This window comes from Ursus americanus, chromosome 13 (assembly GCF_024610735.1).
Source record: "Ursus americanus isolate L20-20 chromosome 13, mUrsAme1.1.p, whole genome shotgun sequence".
NCBI classification, from domain to species: domain Eukaryota; kingdom Metazoa; phylum Chordata; class Mammalia; order Carnivora; family Ursidae; genus Ursus; species Ursus americanus.
The window spans coordinates 69737185-69765014 of record NC_142139.1 but is presented as its reverse complement, the minus strand read 5'-3'; the positions used below and the strand labels follow the sequence as shown (position 1 = coordinate 69765014).

The window sequence follows — 27830 nt, the reverse complement described above, 5'->3', positions numbered from 1 at the left end:
GGCTGATGGCTGTGTTTGTGAATATCTCATTCCTACTTTGGTGGCCCAGCTGGTGGGAACAGAACGGGTAGTCATGGGACTGTCATCATGTGCTGTCCAGGTTAACATGTAGCATTTCTATTACTATTAACAGACTTTCTGCTCCTCACTCCATCTGTTCTCTGAAATAATTGCAGTTGTACAGACCATGCCTTCGCTACAGGCAAGCTCTGGGGAAGAGGATAGTGCTTTTATGAGAAAAAAAAAAGTGTTAAAAAATAACAGCAAACATGAGAAGAGAGTGGGAATGAAGCTAACAGCAGGTTTCCAATTTCTTTCGGATTCCGGCCTGCAAAGGTGGCGTTTTCACACTTGTTTGGGGTGACCAAGCCCAGCCAGATGGGGGTAAGTGGCTGGGCTGGTGGCTCACCCTTTTGGAGGTGGTGTTGGTCACCAAGGGATTTGGCCCCAGTGGAGGTGGGTGGACCCCTGGTCGGGCCACCCAATGAGGAGGTGCTGGGAAGGGGTGGGGACCTGAGGAAGAGACAGAGATGTTGTAGATAGCCTGGATGTCCTGCTCCAGGGATCTAGATGGGGTCCAGGCCTGGAAGAAATGCTGGGGAATCATGAAGTGCCGGTGGGAGGTAGAGGTTGTGAGGTGAGCGACTGGGTCTGTCTGGGCCTCTCTCCACACACAAAATGGGAGGGGATCATCTCAATCTCTGGTTGGGAGGGACATTAGGAGAATGAGGGGGTCCTATAAAATATTAAGAATTCTTCTGCTGGAGGGTTAGGAGAAGTGTAAAGGGTGATTAAGATGTGGTGTGTGAAACACAGGCATCATTAAAAGCTCCCAAACAAATACTTGTGGATTCCAAGAATTCTGATTTGTAAGCATAGTGTGTGGGGGTTCCGTCCCTTTGTGGGGGGCTAAACAAGGCATAACTATGAGTACAACAACCTGATGGGTCTTTGCTCTGGTGTCTGCCTTCCCAGTACCCAGCTTGTCCATGTGAGGGGCTCAGCACCAAGTGTCCAATTTCATCCTCTGAAACTAAAGAATAGTGGTCTTATCTCCCTTGCCTGAGCCCCCAATGGAATGGCCAAGGAGGAAGGCACTGTTGAGTTTTTAGAAGTGAATTTGATGGAGAAACAAGGAAATGAATTAAGGGAACACAGCCATGTGATTTCTAGGGCTTCTTCCAATTTCAAGGAAGTGTTTTGATTTGAAAGAAACCCACAGAACGGGACTGGTCAGCTGCAAAGAAGACATTTGTTGTGAAAAACTCTGTGTGTGTGTGTGTGTGTGTGTGTGTACTCTATCCTTTTCCTGAAACCTATAAAATGATTTTTAAAAGATCCTGGAAAAGCTCAGGTAGAGAATCAGGGAACCATCTTCTGATGATGATCACAACGCAAAACAATTCTCAGACACTGGGTAGATTTTCTCTGCCTTTCCCTTTCAAATTACCCTCTAAACTGATCAGAAAGTTCTAGATCTACTCTAAAACTAGACTCAGTGAATCATAGATACTGATGGGCCTTTAAGAATTTTTGAAATATACAAGTATGAATTAAAATGTGGCACTGTTGGCTGGGGGAGTCCCCCCAAAACCTGGGTTCTTCTATTAGGAAACTGGAAAGCAGAGGGTTTTGAACTATTCCTGCCTATTCAGAAAATTCCAGATTAATCTTGGGAAAATCCACATTTTCTCCTTTGGCTAAAGACTTGATGGGAGAGAACATGAATCAGATCCTTGAGAGAATGTCTGTGTTAAAGATGAATGAATTTATATTGATTGTTAGTATGTTTGCTTCTATCACCTCCTTGGGGGCTCCTCCAGGTTAGGGGCTGGGGGCAGCCTCTTAGTGTCCTCTCTATCCATGAGGTGTACAATAAACATGTATTCTGAATGCGTGCATGAAATATATTACTAGTGGTACTTATGGCTAAGGACTTCACCTTCAAGTAAATGCTTGTCCATAAAAAGTGAACCCTAGATGTACAAACTGATGCAATTGTAGTAGTAAAAGATTAACAAGCAAATAATAGGTACCATTAATTGAGCTTTATTATATGCCAACGATTTCAAATCCCTTGCCTCATTTAATTCCACGGTGAACATGGAAGGTCAGCATTATTATTTCCATTTTAAAGATGAAAACACTGAGACTGAGGGTAATTGACTAACGTGCCCCAGGGCACACTATTTGTAAGTGGCAAAGGCAAAAATCAAAAATCAAATCCAGTTCTGATTCCAAAATTGGGGATCTTAAGTGCTTTGTTAATCTGTTACAGTTTTTTAAGGGGCTAAAAAAAATGGCGGGAAAGGAAAATGTATTCAGTCTTTCAAAAGCTTGTGACAAGTTTACTTTCAAAATTAAGAACCTTTGGGGCCAAATATTTTGTCATTGGTGGGGAACAGCTTAGCAACAGCAACAAACGAGCAACAAAAGGATGTCTCTCTCCATTCGCTTACAGATTAAGTTCTTTGGGGCTCAACTCCAGAACTTCTACACCGGTATGTAAATTGTGTGGGAGAGGAAGTTTACAATGGCACCCCCAGGTAATCAGATAATCAGGGAATCCTTTGGCAGGTGAAAATACCATGTGATGGGGATAAATCCGGGCTGGCCCTGAGAGGCTGTGCGAGGACGGAGATATGGACAGATGAGCTCCTGGGCTGGCTGAAGCCAGGCTGGGCCTGGCAGAAAGAATTCTGGGTATTTCTAGGAGGACAACTCAGAAAAGGATATTACAGTCACTATAGATCATTCCCTCTAGACACCAAGGGGCTGCTGTGACCTGCAAGGACACGGGAAGGTCGGGCTCAACCGGAAGGAAACACGTGTAAATTAAAGCATTGCATTTGTGTGGAGCCCTCATGTTTGCTTGGAGGCAATGTCTTCACTTTCACAGTGCTGCAGAAAGGTGCCACTATAATAGTCGAATATGAGGGATGGGATGAAGCCAGAAGGAGATATGGAATGATCAAAGTATTTCAAATCACTAAGATTACAAATGTTCAAACCCAGTCTTGGTCATCAGATCCTGGAAGGTGGAATTAGAGGAAACTCTTTTTTTAGGGGGGGGGGGGTGACAGAGCACGCATGGGAGCAGGTGGGTAGGGGAGGTAGGGACAGAGGGAGAGGGAGAGAGAAAATCAAGCAGGCTCCACACCCAGGGCAACATGGGGCTCGATCTCAAGATTCTGCTATCATGACCTGAGCTGAAATCAAGAGTCGGACTTAACCGACTGAGCGACTCAGGTGCCCCAAGAGGGAACTCTTGATACTTGAAAAAAAAGCAGTTAGAATAGATAAGAAGAAGCACTAGCCTACACAGTGAGCCATAAACTCATCTACGTCATTACCCAAGAGGTGAGACAGGTTGAAAATATAAATTGCCCTTTAAAAGTTTTGGACAAATCAGTGGGCTATCAATTCACAATGGCTTCTTGGGTAGATAGTGAATTTTAGGAAGAGATCCTTTAGGCCTGATAGCAGAGAGGAGAATAGGGCCAGTAAAAGTCTCTGGATGTGGTGGCCAGGGTGGCTGGCATTCCCAGCTGGGCAGACAATGGTTCACTTTGACCCAAGGTGCCGATTCTGATGTTCTTTTTGGGCTGAAGGAGGTAAGAAATATTATGCATATATTCTGAGAAGAGAGAAAATGGTGAACAAAAAGTAATTTCCTGATTCCAACAATTATGAGCCCACATAAGTTCCACAGGGGGAACTTCAGAAATCCCAGGGTTGAGCCCGTGGAGCTTTGGTGAGCTATGTCGATAAAGTGGAAAGAGCTTGCCTCTGTCACCAGCCCTAAGAGCCACAGCAAGGGTGTGCAGGGCCTAGAACCTGCGCAGCCCTCAGACGGGCAGTGCTTGCCTTAATGCTCTGTTGTTGCCATCTTGAAATTCTCAGTGATTTTTCATCTAGGGGCCCTGCAGTTTCGTTCTGCACTGGGCCCCACAAATGACACAGGCAGTCCTTGTTAGGATCTACTCAGCTGGCATAATAATAGTGGGGGAGTAGGTCAAAGGAGGACCAAGGGAGAAGGCCAATCGAGGCAGCTGGATCCAAATGATGCCAGGAAGGGGAACATGTGTAGAGTGGACAGTTTCCTAGGCAACTAGTGGCCCCATCTTAGTGTCATGCACATGCTTTGCTAAAAACGTTTCTTAATGGCAGGAATTAAAACAAGAGAAATAAGGCCCAGGGGAGCCTGGGGCACACCTGAGTTGTTCAATGACCTGCTGTATGGCCAATCCATGAACAGAACCATCTGGAAAAGAGGAAAAAAAAATAGGCCTTGATGGGCCTGGTTTCAAGTGGATGTTTTGTGGCTGAATGGCAGCCTTCCTCTTTCCCTAGCTTCACACTCAGACATACCTGTTTGTTGGAAACAGTCTTAAGTAATGACTTTAGCTTATGACAAGGGCCACTCCTGAGTTGTCTGGGAAGCCTGAAGAGCCTGGATGCTGAATCAAGGGTGAGGATGATATTGTGAAGGAAAAAGAAAAGACACTCATAGGAGCCCCAGCCCAGGCTCACCCAAGGGCCACCTCAAAGTGACATTTCTAGCAACCACTTCACGCTCAGGCCTTGCCTTCTCCATCTTCAGAACAAGTTATCTCAAATCCTCCTCAGGAATCAGCACAACTTGGCACAGTCAATACTGAGATGGGTAGGAAAGGACAAATGATACTACAGAAATCATCAACTCTAGTGCTCATATTGTTCCAGAAATAATTACAGAAGGAAAATCAAGACGAGGCCCCCAAAATGTGTCCACAGACACTTATGCCATAGAAATTGGCATCTTTCAGCTTAGAAAAAGGAAGTTACTATGATGAGGCCATGCCACAAGGATATCTCAAATCACAAGGCTTGTCTGGTGAGAGAATTTCAAGTATCCCCATAAAGTTCCGCATGCTTTTTTCTCCTTTTTCACTTAACTGCATTCTAACTTCTCTACTCATTTCTATTTAGAAAATTAGCTCTGACGGGGGATGATGCTGGCTCTGGGTGTTCAGAGAGGGAGAAGTCCTTTCCAGCTAAGGGGATTTTATGGGTGTGCCCCTAACCCACTGGCAGAGCTGTTGCCTTGCCCACAGCAGGAGGCTGGCATATCTGAAACCTGACCTTGATTCCTTCCCTGCTCTCAACCCTATCCTTGATTGGACCACAGCGGGCACTTGGCCTGGGCAGGCAGTCCATAAACCACCTAGTGTCTGCCCAGCACAAGAAAAGCTAGGCTGGGCCAATCCTACTTGCCCCCAGCACTCTGAACCAGGTTCTCTAGTGGAGGGTGGTAGAAATCAGGGTCATATGTAGGTAAGAGTCATGAGGAGCTGGGATGACCAGTGTCCAAGGGTGAGGACAGCAGTGGGGAGGGAATTCCAATCCTGGGACTACCTGGGGCCTGCCTGCCACCTACTTCTTGTCTGGTCCTCACAAATTCCCCACATAAGCCTTCTCTTTCTTGAAGGGTAGAAGCAAGCTTCTTCGTGGAAGGGGTGGAGGGACAGATTTCAACTGGGCCCGAATGAGGACTTTTTAAGAGTCAGAGATGAGCAGACATGGAGTGGGCAGCTTGGGAGTAAGGGTAGGGTGGGGGAGAAGAGTAAATTCACCATCACATGGTGGGGATACTGTAGGGGAAATTGTAGGGCTTCTTCCAGTACTGCCGTCCTATGAGTCTTCATGTATCAGAGGGCTGGTCCGTTCTGTATCTAGCTATCTATTGGGGGAAATGTTTTGCCAAACTTAAGGTTGAGAATCCATCCTAAATATTATTCCATCCAGGTTTATTCTGCCCTCATGCCCCATAAGGCACAGCTCACTGCCCCCACCCTACCCTAAGATATCATTTCTTTAGAACTCTGTCTTCTGACCAAACCATGGGCTCCTCTGGGCAAGATGCTCGGTTATCCTCAGGACCTGGCATGATGTCTGGCCAGGCTTGGAATGAATATATGAATCAATACATGAATGAATGACGTGGTCGGCAAGAGCTGGGACATACTGGCTTGGATTGCAGAGGCTAGGGTAGGGAAGAACATAGCAAAAAGGGCTAGAAATGCCAGGAGGAATGCCCTTTAAGTTGAGCTCAATGAGCTTCTCCTAGGCAGACCTCCATCCTTGGGTGTGTCCAGGGGACCCCCTTCTCTCCATGTCTTCAGAATGTTACCCTCCCATGGTTGTGGGCCCCTCAGAGACATAGGAAGGCGCCGCATACTCAGGAGGCAGATTGGTTTAGCAGGAGGGCAATAGCCTGGGAAGTGCTAGGACCAAGAATTCTGATGCCATGTGACCTGGGCCAATCCCTCCTCCACTCTGTGACTCCTTCTCCAGGGTGGAAAAGGTAAAATGGGGCTCTTAGAAGGTAGGGGCTCCAGCTTTTAAAAATGCTGAATTCCTGATTGAGAGATCTGATAATCTTAGTTAACCCAACATGGGCATCCTTGTCACCCTATCCTGAGAGATCTGGTCCTAATCCCACCCCACCCCAGACCCCCTCATTTGGCTGTAACCCAGGGGTAACAGAAGATACCTCACTGTGATTCTAAGCCTTCTTTCTTGGAGAGGAGAAGGCTAGAGTGGCAGAGAGCCTAGGTCTATACCCACCAAAGCCAGATATGAGGTATGCAACCAATTCCAGAACATCCCAACTCTGTTCCTTCCTGAGAGGGAGCACGCCAGGCCTGGGGGGCTCCTATTCCCTGTCTGTATCTACCATGACCCATGAGTGGCCAATACTGGGCAGCTGCAGAAAGGGGATTTGATGCAAATGACACGTACGCATATAGAGTTTGTTCAGCCCTTGCCTTGGGCTCAGACCAAGTACAGACAGCATGTGCTTGCGATAACAGTTGCAAAAGCCACATAAAGAAGGGAATCTTAGGGACCCAGGCCCCAAGATAGAAGTACATTGGTTCTACCCCTGTGAGTGGTGTTCATCTCCACCCTATCCCCAAGCCACTTACTTTCCCTAGCAACGTCCCGTGACTGCAGGGAAGGCCTGTTGAACCATCCCTCTGGGGCAGAGAGAAGGGAAGTGGGGATATTATGAAGTCTGTTCTAGGCTCAGTCAACAAGCAGGGCTCAGAGCTGGAAGCCTGGTCGTGTAGCTCTACACTCTCATGCCTTGGCACATAAGTCTGTAAGGAGCTCTTTTCCTTTGGGAGATCTCGATCTTTAATGTATATGCTTGGGAAAGAGTCCCCCACTCCATCTCTCTGGTCCCTTTAAATCCTCACTCTCTTAAAGGTTTTATGGGGTCTGCCTGGCAGGAACAAAGAGCACTGCTGTGTGGAGAGAGGGAGGTCTAGGCTTGGTTCTGGTTTGGTCACGAACTAGCCAGATAACTTTGGGTCTCCTCATTGGTGAAAGGAAGGGTTGGAGGGGGTGGTAGGTTAGATCCTCTGCTTATCTCGGGCTTTTTCTTAAGTAAGTGCAACAGCAGGGGCACCAGCCCCAGGCATATGTCATTGGGTGGGAAGGCAACCCCAGCCCCTGTCCCCTTCCCCGCGGGGGAGTGGGGGCAGCCGCCCCCCATTCCACTACTATTCTTTCTAACATGTGGTGCCCCAGAACAGCACCAGGGAACACTGGAAGTGCCGGAAACCAGAGGAAGGCCTGCATTCCATGTGGAGGAAGTCAGGGCCCCCCTGAGCATCCCGCTTGGCACCACCCCAGACCCTGAAATATTCCAGGAGAGATGTCTGGGTCTGAGGTGGCTGCTGGAGAACACTTGGGTTCTGAGCCTTCCACTCTCAGCGGGGGTAATTGCTGAACTCTGTGAGCCAAACACCTCGAAAGAGCTAAAATGACTTTAAATGCCTAAACATTTTAAAACAAACCTTACAACACAAGGCTTTTAAATTTTTTTTTTTTATCCCAGTGCTAAAGCTCTTTCTCTCTCTCTCTCTGTGTCGCTTTCTCTTTTGGGGGGAATTCAAAAGCCGTTTTATGCCTCATTACCTGCACACTGTGAGTGATGTCTGTCGGTCCATGTGCTGTAAATACCTTAAATCATGCTTCATTAAGAATATCTATGGTGCTATTAAAGAGCTATAATAGACAACGAGTTAACAGATGATTAAAGATGAATTCCATTTGTGTCAGTCACCAGCCAGAGAGAGACGAGGGGCTGTAAGTTCTCAACTCATTATCCAAGGGAGTGCAGCTCTCCTGGTGCCCCGTCCTGGATTTGTGAGGAGTGGGAAGGCAAGGGAGGGCTGTCTGCTTGGCAGGAGTAGAGATGGGCCGCGTGATGGTGGGGTGGGCTGGACCAGGGGAGGATGAGCAGGTGGGACTCGCCAAAGGGAATGGAAAGAGGGAATCCTGCGGGGGCTCAGAGAAAGGGGTGTGTGTGTGTGTGTGCGCGTGCGCACGTGTGCATGCATGCACTCACTCCCAGGCACGTATGTCAGGGGCTGTGCTCACTGTCTGACAGCACTGTCAGCTCTTCCTGGCTGTTTCCCTGCACAGAGTCAAACTGCACTTGGAGCCATAAGAAACAGATCAATCTTGAATGCCTGGTAGCCAGAGAAAAATAGGCAAGTAGAAAGGAGGAGGGGGAGTCCCAAAGGAAGAGACACTGGATTTTTGGTAGTAGCAATGGAGGTAGGAATGAAGGAGAAATTTCCTTTCCTCAGCGGTGTTTTGGAGAAGAGATGAGTGTCACCAAGAAAAAAAGGGTTTGACAAAAAGATGGGGCTGCAGAGGGGGTAGAACAGTTTCCTGTTGAAGAAGTGTCCCTTAAAGACAGAAGTGCACTGTTTCGTCTCTGATTTCTTCATAGAAGCACCTGGCCCTGCCATTCCAGAGTCAGAGTATCTCACTCCCCTTTGCTGTACTGTAGTCCACCCGCAGAGATCTGGAGAGCTCCGGCTGGCTTATTTCCCAGCCAGTGCTGGGGATGACACTGACTTCAGGCAGGGATGGATGGGTAAGCTCATACTCAGAAATGAAGATGAAGGCAGTTCTAACAGATGACTTCAACATTCTCCATGGATATTGCATTTCTTGCTGTCCATCCTTTACAAATTATTCTCCCATTTGACAAGTGGAGAAGCTGAGGCACTGCGTCAAAATAGATTACGGCTATTGCTTGATTAATAGATATCCTGTGCCTTCTACCTGCAAGACATATTTCTGGCCTGGTGGAGACCAAAGACATTGAGGACACGGTCCTTGCTCTCAAGATGCTTCACAGTCTAGCTGTGAAGGTGGAAATCCCACCGCATGGGCAGGGGAACGAGAAGCTACCAACCTGAGGTCAACAAGAGGGCAGCGAGATGGGGTAGAAGACGTGCAACTCGGTCTTAGCAGGCTTGGCTGGATCTAGTGCTGCCTGTGCTAATGATAACACACCACTCCTCCTGGCATCTTCTGACCCAGACGGTCTTTCCACACCCACTGCCAAGTTACACTGGCTTTGCCGGCAACGCTGATGTGTGGCATTATGCTATTCACGTCCCCAGTGCTGCTGTCATGCTCTGCGACATCCTGTGTGTCACCTGCCATGCTGTCTTGAACGTGTTACTTGGCCTGGGGTGTTACTACAACTCTTCACTTGTCACATCTACTTTTTATGAAAAAAAAAATTAAAAGATGTCAAAAGCTTCCGATTTCTTTCCCATGGATCCCAGCTGAGGCGTTCGTGTGTCCATGGCTTTAGTCTGTCTTCTGTTGCTGTTGAATGGCGCCAGCTTGTGGGTGGGGCTGGGAGAAAGGTCCTGAGCGTGTTCTGGGAAGCAGAAGTGGTGGGCGTAGGACATGGGCTGGTGCGTGACAGAGCCTCCCTTGCTTTAGGGTCAGGGTAGATGGGGTGATTGTAGACGGGAAGGAGAGGAGAGGCTGGTACCCAGTGGCCAGCATTTCAAACTACAGGAACAGGACAGAAGGGATGGCCTGGCGGGAGGAAGGGACTGAAGTGGATCTGGGAGAGAACAAAGCCACGGCCTCCTCACGGCAGGGAGCCAGTCTGCTGGCAGAGCTGGGAGGCCAGAGAAGAAAGTGGTGTTCAAATAGCCAGGAAGATAAGCAATGGTTGAGTCAAAAGCTACGATCTGGCCTAAGGGTTGGGGCGCCTTTTTAACAAAGTGACTTGAAGCTGTGCCACCTAGGAAGGGTTTTCCTTGGTGTGAAAAAGAGCATATCTTCATAGCAAGTGTGTGTGTGTGTGTGTGTGTGAGAGAGAGAGAGAGAGAGAGAGAGATGTTAGAAAGAACAAGGGCAATGGGCCCCCGTCTGACTGTGGAGTCTGCCATTTACTACTTCCTGTCTTAATTCTTCATTTGAATTATGGAGGTACTGATACCTTCGTGGTTTGACAATGCCATGAAGCGCAGATCTATGGAGCCACGTGTAGCTCATAAACACGAAGGCTGCTGCATGCCGAAGGTGCTTACTAAGAGCCCCAGCCTCCAGGACCCTGGGCAGGGGGTGGGGGAAGGGGCCTCTGCTGGGTTCCCAAACCCTCTCCTTGCAGTGGGATCCAAGTTTAGAAAGGAGTTGGATTCGGGTTCAGATTCCACCGGCTCCATGCCATGTCCCACTTCCAGGAAAAGAAACGGGTTTGTTGGAAAAAGAAAACCGACTCAGAAGGCATCTTGGGCATCCAACAGTTCTTAGGAAACAGCATTTGGGCAAACATCACTGAATCAGCAACACTTGGATCTGGTTTCCATTGACAGTCTCACAAACTGAAGATCGAGAGGCTGGGGACCTGGGAGGCAACTTTCTGGGGACAATGCCAAACACATCTTGCCCTGGGTGATAGTCTCTACTTCCTCCCTTCCATCCACGTCTGGCTTGCAAGGTGCCTCTAGTGAGTGCTAACACGGAGGGTTCTACAGAGACCTCTGGGCTTCCTGAGAAAGGGGATGCAAAAGACCCTGGGCTGAAAGTTCAAACATCTGGCTTGAGTTCCAGCCACACTGATTACTGGGTTACCCAATGCCCATTATTCGTGACTTTGTATTCCAGCTTCTTCTGAATTAATTTTTGACACTGTACACATTCCTATCAAGAAGTACTTTTGGATCCTCATTCGTCAGATAAACCCCTTTGGGATTTTAGAACTAGATGCTGAGATGGGAGATCATCTGGTATACCTTTATTATTGTACAAAGGAGGTAACTGAGGCTCAGGAAGGTATAGTGACTTGTCCAAGGCCACAAAGCTAGAACACTCCAGTGCTTTTCCACGGTGCCACCTACTGCACACTGGAGTTGGTTCTGAAGCTGACCGTGAGCAGAAAAATCCTTTCTCTTTCTTACTTGTTGGAATCCCATCACCCACACTGCCAGAAAAAGAGGACACTACACAGCTCCCCAGAAAGTGCAGGTGAAGACTAGGGGGAAGGGGGTAACATGCACTGGCCCTGATAATTGAATCTTGGTGCGCAGAGACAGCCAGGTGCACAGCAATTGAGTTAAGTGGAAAATGCCATTTCCGTATTGTTAGAGGCCTTCGCAGCCCAAGGCCCTGATCATTTACTCCAGGCACCTGGTGGTCTCGTGCATCTGACCCCAGCTCACAGCTGAGCCATAGGCCAGCTGGGATCAGCCGTGTGGGGCAGGGGAAGAAATTAATTTTCAATCCCCAGGGACCGCCATCGGTAGCTCAGCAGCCAAGGATTATACAGACCTGTAGAGAATAGAGCACAGTCCCTCTGGGGGAGTTATTGAACTCCCAAACGCCACCGGTGGGACGATGCGGGGTGGGGGGTGCTGCTGAAACAGACTTTATTGGCAATCCCATCACTGTGACTTAATGGACATCTCTTCCTGGAGATTTTGCCTCTTGCTGATTTCTCTTCCGAATATTTAATTTCAAACTCCTGCCCTCCACCTCCAAAGCATCAACCCTTAGACAGTAGAAGAGCTGAGCTTCTTTCTTCTTCCCCCCCCCCCACCTGTTGTTTTGAGGCAAGAAATTGCTTTTGTGAAATGAATGGCCTTGCTCTGATTACATGAACGAATCTTGTGGGCTCCTACTCCTCACTTTCAAAGACTTTCAAAGGAGCACAGACCTCCCAGTTTCTTTCTGAACCCATGTAAAAGGGAGCCAGCCCTGGTCTACTTTCCCTCTGAGCCCACCTTTTCTAGTAGTTGGTAAATGAACAGCAGTTAAAAACACACCACAACAACGCCCAACCAGAAAGAGCCTGGAAAAATCTGTTTCCCAACACAAACTTGGTTCCAGCAGAGTCTTTTGTGAGTGTGAAGAAAATATGAATTATGGTTCCTGGCCGTGCAAAGTCCTCACTAAAAAGAAAAAAAATATAAGAAAGAAAGAAAATGCTACATCTGTTTCCATTTCACTTGCTCACATGTTGAAATACATGGATGAGGCATCCCTCTAAATTTACCAGGTCCTAAGCAATTAACAATTAAAAAAAAAAAAGACTAAAACATGATGGCAACGTTTTTGAAAAATGCAAAATGCTAAGACGCGCGTGTTAATGTGTTCATTTCTACCGCGCTGCATTTCTTTGCAATCCTGGTGCTACAGGAAAAGTGGAGTGAGGCCTCAAAAAAAGGAACAGGGCATCATTAGCACAGTGAGATCCCTATCTCAGCCCGCAGCAATTACCATCCCGAGAAGCCTGCAGTCTGCTAGGCGCTTTCATTACCGGGGGAGTAACGGGTCACTCACCTCTAGCCCCATCTGGGGCTAAAACAAGCATTTTCCGCCCTAAGGATTCCAGCTTCATTTAAATCTGTAATTGCTTTGATTCCAGAATGCATGGAACATGGAGACTTCATGACTAAGAATTATATTAGTCAATAAGTTTGTGACTTTTATGAATCATTAGCCCTCAATTTGGTCCTTTCCTACACTGGTCTGAACCAGTGTAACAGATTTCTTTTTTCCACCTGTGGGGATCAGTGCAATTTCCCTCCAAGACCACCTGTTCCAGGGATAATTAGTTTCTCCGGGTCATGGAGGTGGGATGAAATCGGTGAACGCAAACAGGAGTGTTATTCTTTGCTTCCATACTAAAGGCAGTCAGTGCTGGGCACCAGAAGGAGTTTCCTGAAAATTCCTCACATTTATTGAAAGCTTTTAACTTTTCAAACTCCTTAACATCTATTAGCTCAAGGCTCCTGGTAGGCAGGTGCCTTTCTCCCCAGAGAGATGGTCACAACCTCTAGTCCTGTGTTCTTTAAATTCTATAATTTATAATTTGCATAGTAAGTTCCTTCCACCGAGGTGAGTCATTGTGACGTCCCTTTGGGGATTTGGAGCCCAAATCTTGGAGACTCAACACTCCTTCTCTGGGCTAAATACACGATGGTCTGAATCCATGGATGGTTCTTATCGGGGTGATTCTTATCTTGTCAGGGCAAAGGTAAAGAAACATTCCCTCCAGACCTTAGGAGGGACTGGACAGATCGCAGGAGATGTATCTTGGTAGGGACAGCAGTTATGCCAATTGCTGATGGTTTCTGATAAACTAGCTGTCCTTAGCAGGAACTGTAATCCCTTACTCCCACTCTCACCCCAACACCAGAATCCAGAGACGATGAGACAACGTAAAATATTCATGTAAGAGAAGAAAACTATCCATCCAGGGGCACCTGGGTGGCTCAGTCAGTTAAGCGTCTGCCTTCAGCTCGGGTCATGGTCCCAGGGTCCTGGGATCGAGTCCCACATCGGGCTCTCTGCTCAACGGGGAAGTCTGCTTCTCCCTCTCCCTCTGACCCTCCCCCCTGCTCATGCTCGCGTGCTCTCTCTCTCCCCTTCCAAATAAATAAATAAAATCTTAAAAAAACCCAAGAACTATCCATCCAGCATAGTTAATGGACACAATGCTTTATACAGATAGGTGATATCAGAGCCTCACCATGAAAAACTCAACACTCGATTCCAGGTGCTGGGGAATTGGGACACCTTCCCGCCCTTCAGGAGTATACAGAGTGGAAAAAGTGGCTTAGGGATTGGCAGCGGGCTATGGGAAGGGGGCTGCTTCTGTGGTATTCATTATTGCTGCTGTTTCTGTCCATAAGGCTCCAGTTTCTACAGGAGATGAAGGCTGACTGGCACTTTCTCTATGTTTCCCCACATCTGCCAGGACAATTCCCTTTCCTGAGGGCACCGAACACACCTTCACTCCCTAACTGCCTCTGGGGCTCTATCGGGGCCTGGCACCCACTCCTCCTACACAATCGGCACACACAGCAGTGCTATGGAGGAAACGAGAATAAAAATAAGTGGTGTTGCTGTAGGGACCCGTCTCAGCAACATCCCTGGTGGAAATGAATGTAATTGTACCTTGATGACACCCAGGGACATAAAGAACCTCCAAAACTGCCAGGAAAAGGCGGAGGAATAATCAGGCGCTGGGGCAATCAGGAAGCAGAAGAGTTAATGTCTTTTCTCCCCGTCTTCACTTGGAGAATTTGAATTCTTGATCAAGCGATTTGTCAGGATTGTTGTGTATTTACTGTAATTATAGAACATCAAATGTGCATTGACGTAATTACCATAAATATGTGTAAAGACATTATAACATGTAATTATGTCATATAATTCTTTAATAAAGCATGCAGAAGAAAAATTACTCTGCACATGCTCAGTGCACATCTTTTTCTTTCTATTTCTACTGAAGGTTTTATTTGCTCCACTTCCCCCTTCAAAATTACAGGGGCAGTTTTTCCCACTTAGGATTAACTAGCAGAGAATGTGTGTGCAGGCTTGTGCAAGTGAGCATATATGTGCATGCTTGAACACATACATACACACACATGGGAAGAAAAGGCATCTTCACAGCCCAGCAGAGGTGTCATGGCCCAGGTGTGAATAGCACAAGGCCCTGCTGATGTGGGCACTGCCATCATCATGGTGGGGGCAGCCAGCCCCTCTCCTCTCCCTTTGCCCTTGCATGGGCTGGACATGTCAGGGCACAGCCCACGTGGTTTGGTGGCACAGACAAGCCCCTAAGAGAGAGATGCTTGGGAAGACGTTGACACTATTCTGAACCCAGGGACCTTGTCTGAAGATGTGAACAGGAAGCAAAATCCCAGGGTGAAATGTTCAAGCAGAATCTGGACTTGTCAGATTGTCACTGGAAAGCTAGAACAGTCCTTTCTCGGCTCTCAGAGAGTCGAGCAGATGTGGGGTCTGTGTTCAGATCTATACCTTCCTTAGTCCTCCCTTTTACCCGCTGGGTCTTTTGGAGGCAGTGCCTCCCTGAAGCCCAGGGTTCTTGAAGTATTATGTTAAATAAGCGGGAGAGAATGCTTTAATGGGTGGGGAAGGTCTTCCCAACAATGATACCAAACTAGAAATCATAAAGGAAAAAGACTGATAGATTCAACTATGCCAAAATGTACAATCCATCTACAATCCCCCTCAAAACAACAATAACAAAAACACCATAAATACGGTAAAAAGCAGACAAAAGACCAACGAAATATTTGCAACATATATGACAGGGGATAATATCATTAATGTGTTAAAAAGCTGTGACCGATCGGGAAGATAAACATCTGAATAGGGGCACCTGGGTGGCTCAGTCGGTTAAGTGTCTGCCTTTGGCTCAGGTCATGATCCCAGGGTCCTGGGATTAAGCGCCACATCCAGTGGGGAGCCTGCTTCTCCCTCTCCTTCCGCCCCTCCCCCTGCTCATGCTCTCTCTGGCTCTCTTTCTTGCTCTCTCTCAAATAAAAAAACAAAATCTTTTTTAAAAAAGAAAGAAAAGCATCTGAATAGAAAAAATGGGCAACAATGGACAGAAAAATCACAAAATAAATATAAATGACCAAAAAGCATATGAAAAAAAATCTGACGTAACTCGTATGATCAAAGAGGGAGATATTATTTTTCACTTATCAACTGGTAATTATTTTAACAAATTATAATATCCAGCGTAAGTGAAGGGTTGAAGGTATGGGAATAGAAGTTGGTTTAACTCTCTTGGGGCTGATTTGGCACTGAATATCAAAAACCTTGAAAAGGAGCATACCCTTTGACCTATTAATTCCTCTTGTAGGATTACCCTAAGGAATTAAAAATATAGTCAAAGATTTAGGTCAAACTTTCCTGACAGCAAGTTATTTATAATAGTGAAGAGAAAAAGCCCTTGGAAACAACACAATGACCAACAAAGGGGAGTCGGTGAAATGAAGTCTGGTAGAGTCATAATCCCCTGGAATACCACTCAGCTATTAAAAATAAAAGATGAGGGTGTGATGACATGAATAGATACACAATTATGTGAAAAATTAAATTATAAACCAGTATAGGTAGTATAGATATAAAAGTTTTGGAGGAATTTACACAAGATATCATTACTACCAGTCATCTTTTAGTGTTATAGTATTTAACTCCTTCCTTCCTTCCTTCCTTCCTTCTTAAAAAATCAGAATAGTTCAAAATCTTAAATATTTGGGTTACTTGTAAAGCACACTAAGTGGTGTAACCCTATGTATACACGCGCACACACACACACACTTTGGTTTAATGCCCTGATGTGGCCATTTATATCACATGGGGCTCCTAGTGCATACCAAAAGCTACACTCTTCTCTCTGCCTTGGGCTCGCAATCACTCACCACAGAAACACTCATGGCCAGAGTCAAGTTCTTGAAGAACCAGCAGGAATGGAAGGGTAGGTGCACAGGGTATTTTGGTCTATGTGCAGTGAAAAAGCTTCATAGCAAGTAAATACTAGAACCAGAATTAGAAGCCAGGATGGTAGATCAGGAGTGAGCCTGTTTGGGAGGGTCTCTGAACTCAGGACTCATAGGATGAATCTTTGATCTGAAGCCACAGGAGAACCCTAAGTTGGGGGAACTTAGACTCGATTCTAGTGGGATGTGGAGTCCAGAACCACAGAAGGAGGTGCGAGTGAGTTGCTAAACTGAAAAGCCAGTAACTGAGGTCAAATACTGAAGTATTCCTAATGAGCTTCTCTCTCTGTCTCATTTTGTACGCATTTAGGGCAGTGTATTGAGTTAGGGAGTAGTGAGCCATAGAGATGAACAGGAAACACTATTCAAGAGGAGAGCTCTCTGTGAGAACTACCTGAAATAGGGGTTGTCCATGGCTTGACTCTGAGATGCCCCATGGTACGTGGTGCCTGGTGCACGGTCCATGTTTCATGCACTAAGGGTGGGGCAAGGTCTTTGTTGTTACCCCAAACATGTCTGGCACCATTTTCTAGAGCCTGGTGTCCATGTGGTAGAATCCTTTGAGGTGACGAGGGTTGAGGCATTTTGTTCTTGCTGCTATTGTAACTAAGGAGGGGTCCTCTCCAGTGAGAAGGTGTAGCTTCAGCTGTACCAACAACACAGTTGGTCAAAGCAGGATGGTGTGGGTGTAGAAATGGTGAAAGGAACAGTCAAGATTCCCACAAGTCTTCTTACCAAGTTCCTTTCTCAGAGGCTGGGCAGCAAAATGGCTAAGACATCAAATGAGTTTAACTGTTTTTAGCACTGTTGCCCAAGGAGGGAATTAACCAGGCTCTAACGAATGACCACTCAGTTTAAGGCCTACCATCAATCTCAGAACAAGAATTTTCTTCTTCTGTTTTCATCTTGGTAAATGCAGTGCTAAGGGGCTTACAAAATACACCTGCACAGGTAAATGTTTAGTTTCAGCATCCTTAGAGAATGTGCAGTATTATGTTAACATTCAATAACATTCACTCTGTTATTCAGATTTCTAAGTATGTCATCAACTCTATCCCATACATCTTCTTGATGTCCTTGGAAAGCAAGAAAGAAATTATTACACTCATTTTAGATGTGAAAAATGGAGACATAGAGAAGATAACTGGATCCTTAAAATTTCATATTAAATAAATAACAGCTACACGAAGAGGTCTGTCTTTGGCCATCTGGTTTGCAACTCCATCTAGAAGTCAGTGTTGCATGGGTGTCCCCATGACACCCAAACACTTACAAAGGAAAACAAACTCCAAAATGTCATAGGCCACTTCATTTCTATTTTCAACAAGTAAGCCTTTTGTCTTACACTGAGAAAAGCCCAGCCGATGAAACAAAATAAGGCAGCGCCTACCAGGGAGCCCTATCATGAGGCCATCACACACGCCCCTGGAGACTGCACCCTGGGATGAAGTCAGGGGTGGGAAATTTGAGTAGTCTGTGACACTGAGCCAGTAATTTGCCAAGAGTTGAGCTTGTAGCAATGAGGTTGCTTACGAATATTCGATTTGAAAGGAGTCGGGCTAATCAGGGTGAGATCTCATTAGTTTCCATTAGTGCAGCTGGAGCTGAAACACTCCATGGGGGACCTGTTCAAACCAAAGGCAGCAGAGGAAGCAGCCAGAGGTGCCTGGGTGCAATGGGCCCTCACTGTCCCAGGTGAGGTGAGCCTTGGGGTCTGCTTCGCAGAAGAGTTTGGGTTAGCATAGAACTGGAATAATAGCTTGGCACACTGGCCCAGACAGTATGTATGCTGACTGTATAGTAGCCAAGGTGGAAGAGAATATTATAAGACCCACCTCAGCCATATATGGAGTCAAAGACAAAATTTTAAATTCCACTCTTTTTTGGCACAGCATTCAAGGCCCAGTTGGCTTCCATTTGGCCTTATCTCTTACCATGTCCCTCCCTCCCTGTGCTTTAAGTTCTGACCCTATCAGTTAAGCGTCCTTTCCTTGAACACATCCTACACTCTGCCTCTTTACCTTCCTTAACTCCTTTGTTCTTGCTGCTTCCTTCCCCATCTTTTTTTAAAAATTGTGCCAGAATACTCATTACATAAAAATGTGCTATCTTAACCATTTTTAAGAGCACAGTTCTGTATAAAGTACATTCACATTGATGTGCAACTGATTTCTAGAACTTTTTTCATCTTGTGGAAGCTGGAACTCTATACCCACTAAACAACTCTCTATTCCCCCCAGCCCCTGGCAACCACCTTTCTGCTACATGTCTCTAAGGATCTGACCACTTTAGGTGCCTCATATCGGTGGAATCAGACATTATTTGTTGTTTTATGACTGGCATAATGTCCCTAGGGTTCATCCATGTTGTAACATGGTAAGAATTCCTCCCTTTTTCATGCTGAACAATATTCCGTTGTATGTATATACCACATTTCGTTGATCCATTTCTCTCTTTTTTGCCCTCTCAAAATCTGACTCTGTCTACAGAGCTTAAAACCCAGGTTACCTACTGGATGAAACTTTCTTCAAGACCCTCAGTTACAGCTAGCTAGTCATTCACAAAGATCTTTGGAGCATCTGCTCTCTACCAAGCCCTGTGCTGGCATCAAGAGCACAGGGGTGTCTCCCCTTCTAGTCTGTCCAAGCCCAGCTTCCTGGCACGTTGTTCAGGAAGGACTCCAAGACAGCCCTCCCTGGCCGTGTTCATGGCCCACCATGCTGCCTTGAGGTCTCCTTGATGGTTTTCCCATAAGCCATCTGCCTTGGAAGCTCCCGAGGACCTGGGCCACGTCTTCTCTCAGCATCCCCAGTCCCCAGCACGACAGATCCAACATAAGAAATAATCAATAAATATTTGTTCGAGCAGAGTTAAATTTGGAATGCAGGGCTTCCTGACTTCTAAGTGACCATGAGTGACACAGCTAGTGAGAAGTCGGTGCTCACCTCACTGCTGGAGCACTTTCCTGATCTGGGGGTTCAGCCACAGGCTGAGATTCTAATCCCTGATGGTGGAGTGGGGGCTTTATAAAAGTATCTTACCTTAGCCTGCTGATGTCAGCATGTGCAGAAGGAGACATTCGAGTAGCCCTGTAACAGCTAATAATTGTAGTAAGCTAAGGTATGTTGGGATCTTTCCATGTACCAGGCGTTCGAAGTGCTTTCTACAGACTAACTGAATCCTCTCAACAAACCCCAGAGATAGGTTTTATCTGGGATAAACAAATATCTATTACTATCCCCATTTTACAAATGATGAAACTGAGGCACAGAAAGGCTAAATACCTTACCCCCTGCATCCAGAAGGGAAATTAAGTGATATCAGATTTGCCAGAAACTTGCCTGCAAACCCAGGCAGGCAAACTCTTCGTGCTCTGCTGTTCTGGTATGAACATCTTGCTTTGGCAGGATCTGATGTAGATTACATTTAGCAGAACCCATTCGAGAATCTCTTTAAAACATTAAAAGGGGGCCCCTCTGACGTCAGGGATCTGTTTTCTGTTTGGGCTCCTTCAGTGCTGTGCAGCCCATCTGGATTCTGAATTTCCTTAGGTCCAAGGGATGCCAACTTGATTAAAAAGAGATAGCAAGAACTGGGAACTTCTCTTGACAGGAAGGTGTGGGGTGGAGATGGTGGGCAGGGGAAAGGAAAAGAAATGGAGAGAAAATTGTTTCAGTTGTCATTTATAATAACCTCGACCCAATCTTTCACTTGAGCAATAAGATCTCAGGAGCCATTTGTTAGGATTTGACCAGCATACTGGCTGGTTTAGGGAAGGGTGGGGCACCAACAGCGATTCTCTCCCCTTCTCCCCCAATCCCGAGTTCACTTCTTGTTGGGCTAAGCAGTGAATGAATGAGGCAGAGAAGGGGTGCCTGGGGAGCAGGAAGGAGGGGCAGAACTCAGGTGCCGCAGGAACCGAACAGAATGGCCTTGGAGGGAGGGGTGGGGTTCGGCCAGGGAAGCGACTGGAGGAGGGAAAACCACCGAGGTGGTTAGTGTTCAGGGACCAAGGAGACTGGCTGGACTAGAATGGAGAGTTTACAGTTGGCAAGTTGGGCTTTCTCTTATAACCCAGGGACCACTGTGGAAAACTGAAAAGGAGGGCAAGGCAGAGTTTTGGAAGATTAATACAGTTGCAGTCTGTCAGACAGGCTGGAAGGAGGACAGAAAGCAAGACCACGAGGGGACTGTGGTGGTCAGTCTTATGGCCCCAGCAAGGCTAGGTAGGCTACAGGGTCCAGTTATTCACTCAAACACTGGTGTTGCTCTGAAGATATTCTGTAATTGGAATTAATGCCCACAGTCACTTGACTTTGAGAAAAGGAGACCATCAGAGACGATCTGAGAGGGCCTGATTCAATCAGTTGGATTTCCCTGGAAGGAAAAGTCCTACTTGTGGGCTGCAGCGTCAGCCCCTGGCCAAGAGTTTCTGGCCTGCCCCACGTGACGGCCTGCCCTGCCTGACCGCCTGCACTGTGGATTGTGGGCTTGCCAAGCTGGCCACTGCAATGCTGCAAGCCAGCTCGTTGCAGTCAATCCCCTACTATGTAGCTCCCACAGGGTCTGTCTCTCCAGTTGAACCCTGACTGACACAGCGACAGAACACTAGTACAGTTCTGGACTAGGCACAGGAGACTTGACCAGACTTGAGATGGGAGACGCAGACGCAAAGACCAATAGGACTTGGAAGGGCCCACAGGTGTGGGGTGGGAGAAGCGGGAGCCGAACAGTAGTGACCGGGGGACACCAAGAGCAGACCTGGGTTCCTGCCCTCCCTCTTCCACTAGTCACACAAGTAACCCAATCTCTCTGGGTCTCTGAAAAACGCCAGCTTGAAATCATACCTCCAAGATGTCTTCCAGCTCTAACATTCTATGACTCTATGTCCTAATCAATTTTCTACAAGACGATCTCATCTTCGATAAAAAATGGGACTTTCTTCTAAATAAAGTGTATTTTCTTGTCCCCGGAAGAGCTTCTCAGAGATCACAGCGTCAATGGTTGTCTTCCTAAGTATCCAAGACTTAAAATAAAGGAAGAGATCAAGGGAAGACTTCACTGGATCCCCAAACAGCAATGGGGGTTATTCAGCTGGTAGAGGTGCTAGAAGTACAGCCATACTAAATAGAGGACAGAGGACTCTGTCAATATTCATGACAATTAATATTTATTGAGGGCTTACCATATACCAGATGCTGTTCTAAGTGCTTAAATAGGCATGAATTCTCCTAAACTTCACAATAACTCTAGCATGTACCCAATCTACGGATGAGAAACTGAAGTTTCGAAGGGCCGATGAGCCACTTAACTTCTCTAAGGCCCCACAGCTAGTTGGAGTGGAGGAGACAGGAATTTGAACCTAGACCACAGCCCACCCTTTTGACCTTCTATTGCCACGGCAGACCTCTTGGGATCTAGCACTGGGACAATGACCAGAGGAAGCTATTTGCAGCAAAAGGCACCACTGGGAAATCTCCTGACATGACTCAGACAACATGGAGAATTAAATGAGCCTCTCCTCAAATTCCTGCCACCCCAATATACAAAACTGCCAAATGTGAGTCCCTCCATGCCTCCCTCCTCTCTGTGGATCCCAAGGGCCACCACACACACCCATCTTCTCTACAGTCTGCTCCAACTGGAACACATTGGGGGTGTTCCAAAAATGGCTCCATGATTTTTTGGTTGGAAAATAGAGCCCTGAAAGTGGTAAGGAGGCTTCCTACAGCTTCTGAAGCTGCATTTGCTGCAGTTGGCAGCAATTTCTGATTCACAGTGCAAGCCACACAGGGAGGGTGGGCTTCCCCTTGAAGTGTGCATGGGGCTTTAACTTTGAGGAGCGTGAGCAGTGGTAAGGGTCCCACATGCCTACATCCGCCTACCTGCAGTTGCTGAGTATTTCCCACCCTTTTTTATGACGCTTAGATGATCAAAGCACCATTCATTCAACCAACATTCAGAAACAATGACTGTCTGTATTGCTGCAGGTTGCCCCAGCAGAGACAGAGGGTAGGTCCTGCCCCCCAGGAGTTCTGGGCATCCAGCTCAAAAGGGAAGAGTGCCACCTGTGTGACGATGTCTAGTTGAAGTCCTAGGGACATGTTTGCCCTGCAAGTCCAACAGTGGGCCACAGGGGGGAGAAAAAGATTGTGTCACCCTGGATTTACAGTTATGTAACTGTCAAACAGTTCCTCAGTGCTCCCTGTCCTCCTCGTGGCCCTCTCCCTGGCACCTGATCCAGGCCTTTATCATCTCTAATTGGTCTCCTGGCTCCCACTCTTAGCCCATCAGACTCTCCCTCCTGGCCATCAGAAGGATACATTTCAAACCCTTACCTGACCAGGTCCTTTCCCTGCTTACCCGTCTCCAGCCTCACCTTCCACCTCAGCACTCAAAACATTTTCACCTGTAGCAACTCCAAACTGCATCCTTCTCCACCCTGTGTTTTGGTCACAGAATGCCCCCTGCCTTTTGCTTGATTAACTCCAATTCTCAATTATAGACGCAGCTCAGGTGTCACCTCCTCCAGGAAGCCTTACCTGATTACAAAATAGAACACTAATAGCATGAACCCCTCTCCCCCTCTCCCCCTCTCCCCCTCTCCCTCCCTGGCTGGGTGAGACTTCTGTGCTCACAAAATGTTCTCTGCAGAAAGAGCTCTGTGGGGCCACCTATTTGTATTGTAATGATCGACTTTTATGCTCACCTCTCTCACTGGACCTCAACTCACTGAGGACACAGACTGTCTGACCTCTGAACTTAGTCCAGGACCTAGCACTGTGAAGTAAGAGGAGGCAGAAGGCACTGGCAAAGGCAGAACCACCAACAGGCCACAGGAAGCTTGGAGTTCTGACACTGCCTTGGTCTCCTCTCCATCCCTAATCCCATGCCTCAGTTTCCCCACTGGGAAAGTGTGGGGGATGGGGAAGAGGGAGCAAGATGAATCTAAGTTACTCAGGAGGCAGCAGCTTCCATTCATTAGCATTTGTAAAGGGCTCTGAGTGCTGCAGATGGAAACTGCTCAGGCAGGCAGCTTGTTAGGACTAAAAATAGAGTTGTGTAGCACCTTCTCGGAGAGAGCTCAGGAAAGGGTGGAAGGGGTGAGCAAATAGGTAGCCAGAGGTGGAAGAAGCTGACCAGGGCCTTGAGGGAAGTACACACCCCAGTAAACTACCGTGGGAGACACTGAGGCCACCGCTGAGCGCCCCTCTCAACCTGACCCCCTGCACGCACCATCTGTTTGGGAAGGTCACGGGCAGGTGGCCTGCCGTGCCCGGAGCCAGGGGACAGACCGTGGCCTTTTCACGGTCTGAGGACGGGACTGCTGTCCCCAGACGAGCTGTCTTCGCAGCAAGGGCGGGCAGCGCGGCAGGGCTCGCACCCCGGGCGGGTGGGCAGGTATCGCAGCGACAGAGGGAGGCAGGCAGGGGGCCCCCGCGGTGTCTGAGGCCGCAGCGCTGGGGTGCGTAGCGGGGCCGGGGCAGACAGCGTGGCTGGGGGTGGGACGGGGAAGAACCGCAGGAGAGGGGGAGGGGGCCCACGTCCTTCTGTGACTCAGATCTGACTCAATGCCATTTCTGAAACAGCCTGGGGGGGGGGCGGGGGGGAAGGTGTTTTTTCAAAATGACAAAACAGCTCCTTGCTCAGGGCAGCCCTGGAAGAGCTGCGGGCGGATGGGAATCACCCCGGGTCTCCCTCCAGCAAAGCTCTTGGCTGCCCACCCACGGGGGACTGGGGCTGCGACTGCGGCCGCGACTGCGGCGCCGGCGGCGCAGGGACCCTGGCCTCGCCGCCCTTTCCACCTGCCGCTGCCCGGGCGCCTGGCGGGGCGCGGGGCGACTGTCTTCCCCAGCGCGAGGTGGAGCGCGCCGCCACCCCCGGCCGCGCCGAGAAGGAGCCTCGGGGAAGAGCTAAAAAAAGGGAAGGCGCTGCTGCGGGTGCCGCCGCCCGCCGGAGAAGGAATTCCCTCCGCCCGGGCGCACACGCGGCCCCCCGCCCCCGCCCCATCCTGCTCAGAAAAGATCGGATTTTGCCGGAGAGTAGGAGGCAAAGGAAGCCTCAATTCTAGCCACCGCCACCTTCCCCTCCCCTCCCGGATCCCCGAGAAAAGGGGATAGGATTTCCCCCCCACACCGGATCTGGTGGGCTCAACATTAGGCCCTGGGGGAAGGAGAAGGAGCCTGATAACGGGGACACGGGTGGCAGCGGCGCCCAGGGTGGCCTCCTGGGCTCGGAGCCGGGCAGGGACCTGGGCGGGGGGTGCGCACCCAGCGCGGGGGCCTGCGCACCCCTGACTCTCCCGGCGCCCGGAGAAGCCAGGAGCCGCAGCCGCGCACCGCCTGCCATCAGGCTCGATTCTCCCGAACTGAGGGCAGCGGCTGGGGCGACTGTCGCCACTGAGAGCCGGCGAGGAGCCCTGTGAAATCAGGAAATAGTAACTTCACTCGCAAAGTTCTACCGTCTGCAGAGCAGGGCCACGAGTCGTCTTGCTTGTCTCACACTCGGGCTGGCGTCTCCATTTGACAAATGGTGAAATGGGAGCCTCGGAAAACGTATTGTCCCGCTTTAGCTAATCCGGGTAAGAAACAAGGCCTCTGACACAAATCTTTGATCCTGTTTCAGGAACTTGCATCTGATTCCTAGGGCTAGGCCTTTTCCTTTGGGGTCTTCCATGCATTTAACAAGTTGGGGATGCTTATCATGAGGAGCAAGATGTGGAGGTCAGAAAAATGAACAGGAGCCACTCTATGACCTTAAGGAACTCACAGTTGAGTGAGAAAAAGAGAAAACAAAATTATAGATTAAAATTCGGTGTAAACCACACTGTTCTAAACACGGAAACAGTTTCAGTAACTTGCTCAGGTGTCAGGACTGTGGTGGCCCTGCCAGGATTTGAACTCAGACAGTCTGACTCCAGAGCCCACCCACACAAACCACTATGCTAAACTGCCCTCTTTTCCCTTAACTATAGGGAAAGGGGGGGGGAGCAGATCACAAAGCAGTATTATGGTATGCTCCCAATTAGAATACAGAAAAACGCTCAGGAAAAAAAAAAAAAAAAAGACCAGGAGAATACATGTCAAAATGATGGGTGGTTTTTGTTTTCTTCATTTTTTTTATAAGCTCCATATTTCCTACTCTGAACATGAATTTTATCATAAGAAGAAAAGCAATAAATGTTATTAAAGTACAGCTTGAGTGCAAAGCTTCCAAAAGATGGTGTGGCTTGAGTTTGCCCTAATGGAAGATGAGTTGTTAATTAAGTGGGAAGTCTGGGAAGGGCGCCCCGGGGGAGAGATCTGTGCGCCCCAAGGCTGCAAAGGCGTGGCAGGAGGCCAGAGGCCAGCAGGAGAAACTGCAAGGAAGTCTGTGTGGCAGAAGTGAGGAAGGGAAAGAGTGGGAGATAAGACCTCAATCACATTTCTTGGGAAGCCTGTCAAATAAAGAATTCCAAACCCTGAATGTTGTCCTAGAACCTTCCCTGAGGGGTCAATTCCCTTGAGGATTTAAGGCAGTAGACCAGGAGTGGGCTGAAATTCCTGAAGGTTATTGTGTTATAAATCTTTTTCTGTCTCTGTCAGTGAAAAGGCTGGATGCAGGACATTAGACTCCGTCAACATATTTGGGTCAGAAAGCACCCAAGTGCTGGATGGAAATCACTGAGGATGGGCTGTTCCCAGGCACATTTTCATTAATCCGACCTTCGTGTCATAACTCAGGTTTACTTTTGCTCAGATCCTAGCCTGCAAAGACACTGCATCAGTAACCCCCCACTTGCTCCATGCTGCCCATCTCTCCGAGGTCCCTGGACGCACCAGTTCCAATATCAGCCTCGGCTTATTAAAGCACTAGATTTTCAGGTTGTATGGCAGGTCTTGTCCTCTGTATCCAGCCTAGGCCTCCCGAAGCACCCTGGTCTCCCTTTCTCTGCTGGACAACCCTGGGCAAAGGCCAGTTCACTGCTCTTCCCCCACCTGGCCCCAGCTCTCTCAGACACATCCTGACCCCAAGAGCTGCAGCACGCAGGCACAGGATGCAGAGATACGGCTTTTCCACAGATTCCGAGTTCCAGGCTGGAAATAGAGGGGCCTCTACTCACGTCATTGCATGAAATTCACCATCTGCCACTTGAACAAGAGAGGCTCAGGGATGTTTAATGTGAAAACACGGCTCTTCCTTGGGCAACTGACTGTACTTCAGAGTGAAGACCACAGCTGGCATGCTAACCCTGGGACGTGGGTTACCCATATGAGGGATTCGACCTAATATTGGTCTAGTGTGTGGTGAATTGATAGTAATAGCTCTCCTCTCTTTAAATAGCTAGCCCTGGGCACACATGGACCACAGAGAGCAGGACCCAGCTCCGCCTGGACCCATCTGGCATTGATCTGGCTGCTTGACAGGTGGCTGGGGGGCACAGCCAAAGGAGCAAGGGAGAGCTGAAGTGACTGTCCCTGTGGCCAGGAGGCCCCCATCAGCCTTCCCTCTCTTGCTTGAACTGCCTGGCAGGTGAACGGGAAGGCAAATGGACTGTGAGGAGCCCTTGTGATAATCCTCAAAACTCTGAAGGGTCTTTTTTACTGCTGCTGGAGAAAGAAAACACCACTCTGGTTTCCCCTTCTTGCTGACTTCTTACTAATGAGCAGTCAAGGTGTTTGGGGGTGGTCTTTCATCTGGTTGTCTCTTTAGTGTAATTTTTGGTAGCTTGGATTTGTTCACCTGCCTTCAAGCCTCAAGGGAGGCTAGAAGGAGCTGCCTTCTGGTGGGGGTGCCTGTTTTATGTGCTGCCCTCCAGGGATCCCTGGACAGAGGTAGGGGTAGAGGAATTGGGTTTTATTCTTCTCCCTATTTTCCATAGCCAGCCCAGAGTCTTATACACAAACTCCCTTGAACTCCAAACTCATCTGTCCAACAGCCTACCTGATGTCCACCAAATTGTCTAATAGCACTAACTCAATGTGTCCAAAAAAACTCATCTCTGCCCTCACCCACCACCACCTGGAAATCTGCTCTGCCCTGTCTCAGTTAATGACATCCTTCCAGTGGCTCAAGTCAAAAATCCTGTTGTCATTTATGATGCTCCTTTCTCTCACCCCCACATCAAATCCATCAGGAAAACCTTTCCCAGTGTTCCCTCTACTTCACTCCAGTCACACTGGCCTCCTTGCAGATCTTCAAACACACCAGGCACGCTCT

The 27830-nt window shown here is 48.1% G+C and overlaps 1 protein-coding gene and 1 long non-coding RNA gene across 5 annotated transcripts in view; one reads left to right on the top strand and one right to left on the bottom strand.

Moving 5' to 3' along the window:
* Positions 1 to 27830, bottom strand: part of PEBP4 (phosphatidylethanolamine binding protein 4) — a 244906-nt gene that overhangs the window by 113210 nt on the left and 103866 nt on the right. The gene's annotated exons all lie outside the window — the stretch shown is intronic.
* LOC148109117 (uncharacterized) lies at positions 181 to 14487 on the top strand. Its single transcript, XR_015726442.1, has 3 exons — positions 181 to 384; positions 2462 to 2501; positions 14007 to 14487. It is a non-coding gene; the product is annotated as an uncharacterized LOC148109117 (long non-coding RNA).